The sequence below is a fragment of the Mizuhopecten yessoensis genome, unplaced genomic scaffold, assembly GCF_002113885.1.
Source record: "Mizuhopecten yessoensis strain PY_sf001 unplaced genomic scaffold, ASM211388v2 scaffold3819, whole genome shotgun sequence".
Taxonomy (NCBI): domain Eukaryota; kingdom Metazoa; phylum Mollusca; class Bivalvia; order Pectinida; family Pectinidae; genus Mizuhopecten; species Mizuhopecten yessoensis.
The window spans coordinates 928,024-935,922 of NW_018405235.1; positions in this window are offsets into that span (position 1 = coordinate 928,024).

The following is a 7,899-nucleotide window of genomic DNA, read 5'->3' on the forward strand; positions in this document are numbered from 1 at the left end:
CTCAATGAAATCATGGTATTAATTGTTATAGGTACGTATAATGAGCCGTTAAGACACAATACTTGTGGATTGTAGTCCCTATTTTAAGAGATTCTTTTAGTTACAAGTCCCATTGAGCTCTGTGGTGGACAGGAGATCAATAAGAATACAATCTGATCCTGGTCGTCTAAATGGAAGGCCGGCTGTTTATCCATAGGAGCATTCTGCCATTATGTAATTATTTTAATAATTTGTAAAATTTTGTTTCTGTCAGAGATTATATTGATGGTGATGGATTAAAATTAAAACCAGTTTGGTTATTCTTGTATAAATTTAATGTGTATGATTATCCTTACTTAACCATTAATTTATTCTGATATTCATTTAAAGATTATCATCATAACTGTCATTGACCTTTGAACTTTCATTTATCATATGTATTGATACCATACTGTAAGCTATGACTGTGATTTTTAGTGCAGCTTTGCTGGTCAGAGTTTGCACAACATTCTCCTGGTCAGTCCTAGGACCATAAAAAAGAGTAATCTGGACTGAAATCCGAATTTCTAAGGTCAAGTATGTCGTTTGTTTTGAATACCATTCTAAGTTCGATATAAAGCCCATATTTACATGTAGCGCCTGCTCTCGCCTGCCATTGCTAAAATTTTCGCTGACCTCCTGACAATGTTCTAGCGTTCTTAGCGATGTGATTCTGTTGCGCTACCGTACTAGTACCGATCCCCAGAATTCGTCAAATTTGTGCTCCGGTATAGCTCCGGCGACCCAAAGCGGCTAGGTGTGTTAGGCCCTTTAAATAACGTTAAAGTTTTTATTAAAGACTGTTTTACTTTTTTATGATCTTAGAACTAGGACTTTGTTTCTTATAAAATTTTACCCCATCATTATTACTGTAACTTATGTTATTTTCCTTTAAAGGTTCCTCTGAGAGATCCTCCTCAATGAAATCATGGTATTAATTGTTATAGGTACGTATAATGAGCCGTTAAGACACAATACTTGTGGATTGTAGTCCCTATTTTAAGAGATTCTTTTAGTTACAAGTCCCATTGAGCTCTGTGGTGGACAGGAGATCAATAAGAATACAATCTGATCCTGGTCGTCTAAATGGAAGGCCGGCTGTTTATCCATAGGAGCATTCTGCCATTATGTAATTATTTTAATAATTTGTAAAATTTTGTTTCTGTCAGAGATTATATTGATGGTGATGGATTAAAATTAAAACCAGTTTGGTTATTCTTGTATAAATTTAATGTGTATGATTATCCTTACTTAACCATTAATTTATTCTGATATTCATTTAAAGATTATCATCATAACTGTCATTGACCTTTGAACTTTCATTTATCATATGTATTGATACCATACTGTAAGCTATGACTGTGATTTTTAGTGCAGCTTTGCTGGTCAGAGTTTGCACAACATTCTCCTGGTCAGTCCTAGGACCATAAAAAAGAGTAATCTGGACTGAAATCCGAATTTCTAAGGTCAAGTATGTCGTTTGTTTTGAATACCATTCTAAGTTCGATATAAAGCCCATATTTACATGTAGCGCCTGCTCTCGCCTGCCATTGCTAAATTTTTCGCTGACCTCCTGACAATGTTCTAGCGTTCTTAGCGATGTGATTCTGTTGCGCTACCGTTCTAGTACCGATCCCCAGAATTCGTCAAATTTGTGCTCCGGTATAGCTCCGGCGACCCAAAGCGGCTAGGTGTGTTAGGCCCTTTAAATAACGTTAAAGTTTTTATTAAAGACTGTTTTACTTTTTTATGATCTTAGAACTAGGACTTTGTTTCTTATAAAATTTTACCCCATCATTATTACTGTAACTTATGTTATTTTCCTTTAAAGGTTCCTCTGAGAGATCCTCCTCAATGAAATCATGGTATTAATTGTTATAGGTACATTTTTAACGTCAGAACAGTATTAATATGTGAATAATTTAATGTGAATAAATCCTTTGTGATTCTTGTTCACTAGGAATACTTCCTGTCCATTTTTCAAGATATCCAGCAAATTATTAGTACATGTATATACAATGTGTTCCAGCAAGATGTGTCATACTGCTGTTCTAATTGAGAAGACATTTATTCTAAGTGATATTGTCCTTGCCTGACTGAGGAATATTTTGATGGAGTTTGTCTTTTTAATTCACGCTGAATCTTTTTTGATTTATCAGACAAAATTAACATCTTTGTTAACTGCTTTGCACCATCATAATCAAGATGGATGTGTGTTACATTAACTCATTCCCCCCTACATTTCTAAACTGGACTTGCCCAATATTTGATCTGGTAAGGTTCAAATGTGACTTAAGGGATGAATGGGTTAAACATTCGCATAGGATGTTGTCTTACATCACCATCAAGTACTTTTAAATAAGTGATTTGAGTATACTGCTGTACAATGTGTACATGAATGTGAAGAAGATGATATTTTTGGCAGCTAGAATCACCCTTACTGCTGATAGAAATACGCAGCTATATTCAATCTGATATAATATGTAACAACTTTATAACAGGTTATATTGAAAATTAATATGTAGTGACTAGTCAGAATAGAATATGAACAGATTTTGTTGTCATATAATTGCACTATAAAATCAAAGCATATCATTATAAAATGCTCAATCCTTTAAATTTATACAGGTATTCTTGCAAGATCGTACATGTAAAAAAACGCTAAATTTAATGAGATTTTGTCCACTTTATTAAAAGATTTTTTTTTTTTTCAAGCTCAATGTCAACATATATTGCACATAAAATATGACTGGAAATGGTCTTGAACAAAACTTTCATTTACAACTACATGACATCAGAATGAATATACAACATTAAAAATTGCATAATGATGATAATGAATCTCCGAGATTGATATTTTTGGGGTATTTATAATGTGTAGCTGTTGTTTCTTATTCTTAAGACAATATATTTTATTGTTATGTGTTCATGTTTAAATAAGTGTATTTCTAACTTGTGTACATGTTTAAATAAGTGTATTTCTAACTTTTGTACATGTTTAAATAAGTGTATTTCTAACTTTTGTACATGTTTAAATAAGTGTATTTCTAACTTTTGTACATGTTTAAATAAGTGTATTTCTAACTTTTGTACATGTTTAAATAAGTGTATTTCTAACTTTTGTACATGTTTAAATAAGTGTATTTCTAACTTGTTTACATGTTGAAATAAGTGTATTTCTAACTTGTGTATATGTTTAAATAAGTGTATTTCTAACTTGTGTACATGTTTAAATAAGTATATTTCTAACTTGTGTACATGTTTAAATAAGTATATTTCTTACTTCTGTACAAGTTTAAATAAGTGTATTTCTAACTTCTGTACAAGTTTAAATAAGTGTATTTCTAACTTGTGTATATGTTTAAATAAGTGTATTTCTAACTTGTGTGTATGTTGATTACTGTTTTTACACCTATTGACCTATTATCATTGGCTATTCTCAGGAATAAGATTTGGACACAGAGGTCATACAGGAGTTAGCTAGTCACATTCTGATACTAGTTATAACAGTGACGACATATAAACACACAGGAAGGTTTAACAGCCTGTAGCCACTCTTGAATCTGCTCTCTAATGAATACAAAATGATATCTAGTTATGGTACTAGTTATAACATTGACGAAAACACAGACAGGAAGGTTTTAAAGTCTGTAACCACTCTTCACTCTACTCTCTAATGTATGCTCAGTGATATCTAGTTATGGTACTAGTTATAACAGGGACGAGATACAGACAGGAAAGTTTTACAGCCTGTAACCACTCTTGATTCTACTCAGTAAAGTATACTCAGTGATATCTAGTTATGGTTCTAGATATAACAGGGACGAGATACAGACTGGAAGGTTTTACAGCCTGTAACGCTTGACTCTACTCTCTAAAGTATACTCAGTGATATCTAGTTATGGTTCTAGTTATAACAGGGACGAGATACAGACAGGAAGGTTTTACAGCCTGTAACCACGTTTGACTCTACTCACTAAAGTATACTCAGTGATATCTAGTTTTGGTAGTAGTTATAACAGGGACGAGATACAGACAGGAAGGTTTTACAGCCTGTAACCACGCTTGACTCTACTCAGTAAAGTATACTCAGTGATATCTAGTTATAACAGGGATGGGATACAGACAGGAAGGATTTACAGCCTGTAACCACTTCTGATTGTTACTCTAATGTATTCCTCAATAGGACAATTGATGTGTTTCCTTAATATGAGAATGTCGGGAGATCGTGGAAGTATGCAGACATAAAATCAGTGAAATGATTACATGTACTCCCAGATATGTATTATTACGCAATGAACATTTCACTGGGAAACACTATTTAATCATATAGAACATAAATAGGGGATGCATATAACATGCACCCAGTTTGTAGGTATATAGGTTATCCAGAGAAAAATATCTTGGTCATTACTTTGTGTGTGAAAGTATATTATAGTTGATATTATAAACAGAATGTGTGTTTTATAGGACGTGAAAAGAACATGTAAAAGTGATTTATTATTTGTCTTAGATATATTTATGTTATTTCAAATATTAATACATGATTGGTTCCTCTTTTTAAAAAACTTTTTTTTTATATTTTTTTTATTTTCAAACGAGTTTTTTTCAATACAGTGACGATTATAATGGATAACCTATTTGTCGCCATTCATCTTTCATATCACCACTCATACCATTCAAATTATGCAAAAGAAATTTTGATCAATAAAGACTGCATATGGATAGGTATTATTTCATTTGATATCACACTGTATTGCTATAAGGAAGAAGGAAGGATAAAAGGAAAGAAAAAGAAGCTGATAAGAGAACAGAAATGAGAAAGAAGAAAAGAAAAGATAAAGACAGATATCAGAACAAGCATGTCAGGGAAGGAAGTCAAAACCGAGCTAGATACTAATTAAAGTTAAGTAACAGAATTGTTACTGAATAATTAAGATATCAACCTAAATCATGTCAGGTTTTAGGCAAAAATCAACTAATTTCATCCATTTCTTCCATTCTTTTAGAAAAAATTGTAGACAAGGATCACTTTTACCATATGAAATACATTTTTGAACCACGTAGTTTTCTTTTATGTGGTTCAAAAATGTATTTCATATAGTAAATATATTGTCTACACATTTAAAAAATATGATAATTAATATGGAAGTTATTGATCTTGGAAGCATACATTTTAAAGTTTACTTCAAGGTGTGCACAACTAATTTCCTTCTGAATAGCTTTGTGTGTTTTACATGTGGATACTTCATTAAATGTAGAACTTGTATGCAGGGATTTATTTTTATCAGCAGCGCTACAGGTTTATAATATAAATAATTTAGAATTTCTTTATAAAATAACTTCGCACATCTAGGATTTATTTGTTATAGATATGAGTAATATTGGTGTAACAAAACACTAACAAAAACGCAATATGTATATAAGTAGTGATTTTATCACTGTTAATAGAGGTTTTAGCGGTAGATTTCTCCTATTTTGTCATTAAGACCGTTTTATTACACACGAGATTTGTAGATTTGTACGGGAACACTTTTATAGCTATTTGTTGTTTTTGTACCAATGGTAACTTTCCACTAACAACTTTTTCACAGTAAAAGTAAATGTTTTACTATAGTCGTACTTTTTACTGTGTCAATCTGGCTGTTTATTAAGATCAGCAGTATAGGACTTATATATTTGTTTTCAATTAGAAAGCCCTTTTTCAAATTTGTTATCAATAAGGATTTAGTGTCCTTGGTTCTAACATACTGTATACCCGGGATCCGTCCTTCATCTGTACAGTCATATTTGTCCTGTGTTAATATTTCCCTTTTATAGTGGAAAATATATTTTTGAAAAGCTGTTAACTGATATTCGCCATTTTTGATAATTTTTTCGTTATTGAACAAAAGCTAACATGTTAAGCTAATATTTCTATCATATGGTATACTTTCTTGATGCAAATGATACTGTCCATGTTGAAATAAAACTAACGGATTATTGATTATATTCCTGTGATTATTACAAGAGAAAACAATGGAAGTCGCATTGGAACTACCAACGAAAATATGCCAAGTATATTATATGATAATATATAGTTGATATGATATGCGTATGTACATGGACATAATAATCAGGTTTGCAACTCTTTTTTGCAGCATTTTATTTCTTTTGTTAATTTTCTAATGATTTAATGAGTAGGATGGATCAATTGTTTGATTTTAAACGATAAAATAAAAAATAAAAAAAAACATAAACATTTTATTAAAACTGAATATATCTAAAGAATTGAATGAAAACCAAAGAATAACTTATATCCTCCATTCCATATAAAAAATAGCCAAATAAAAATATATTGCGTTTACTAATTGATTATAATGGGTGAGAGATTTCATAAAAGTCTCTAAAATATCATCAGATGTTGTCTACATACAATAAGTTTCCAAACAGGAACTGTTATCAATGTCTTCTAAACTATCCAAACGGTCCCAAATGAAGCATCATAAAATAGATATTCAAATCGGCCCAACGGAAGTCAACTTACGGACATAAATGGATCATCCACTAAGAGGCAAAAGCAGATATCTTAATTGAATAAAAAAATCAATATTCTTAAGCAAGTACAGTAGATTTCTCTTAATATCACTTCCCATTTGTCAGAGAAAAACATGATATTAACAGAAACATGACATAAACAGAATACATATTTTCTGACGTTTTTCAGCCCTCAAAACCGGAAGTGAACTTAGTCAAATGCCTAAGTGTTGTGGCTCTACAAAGAAGTTTGTAAAATAAAGATATTTTGTAACTAACCTTGTTCTTTACTGTAGTTGAAATATAGATATAAGTAAATAAGTATAGAAATAAATATATTATTTGTATTTCATTTCAGTATGCAGTTACATTTCATATAGTTAGTAGCAAAATGACGATCAGTACGATCGTAATTATGACTGTTTACTGCAGTAGTGATGTAGGCATACAAGTGTTTGGCTACTATTCTGCATCAAATTCAATTGTAAACATGAGACTTGGTAAATATTTACCTTTATCTTGATATATATATATACATACTGTTCTTTCGCTAGTAACATCTTTTTATAGGTTAATTTCTTTAGATATTTGCTGCAAGTGTGTAATCGAAGATAGTACACATGTTATAATTAATTGAAAGAATACATCACACTTGGCATTAGAAAAGTTTACAGATGTTAGACTGTCCTAGCTCTCCCAACCACAGGTGAATATCATGTTAACAAGTATGTAAGTCAACCTATTGTGTAACAGTCAGCCAGGTGTAACCTATTGTTTGACAGTCAGCCAGGTGTAAAAAAAATGCCCTGTTAGGCCGAGGCATTGTTTACATAACGCGTCCAGGGTGTGACAGAAGGTCCCCAGGGCATTTATCATGAATCATTACCACCACTTACCTGTAATTTGTTTGTGACAGTGGCCAAAATAAAGTGATATTAAGAGAAATCAACATAAAATCAGGTGATAATAAAAAAATGAATTGCATAGATTATAGAGCAGGAAAAACGGTGCATCAAAAAAACATGATAATAACCGAAAAGTGACATTAAGCGACGTGATATCAGGTGAAATGTACTGCACTCTCCCACAACGCCAGCTCAGATGATCTCAAGTTATTACAGTAATTCTCCCAGACAATCAAAAAATCCGAAGGGCAAGTGAGCTTATACTATGGTGCAGCATCCGTCATCTGTCCTTTGTCCGTCTCTACGGCATCAATTTTTTAGGTCACCTGAGACAAAGTCTCAAGTGACCTAGCTATTGCGTTCGCCTTTAGTCTGGCGGCGTCCGTCGTCCGTCGTGCGTCCGTAAACAATTTACATTTTCGACTTCTTCTCCAAAACCCCTGAACCAATTTCAATGAAA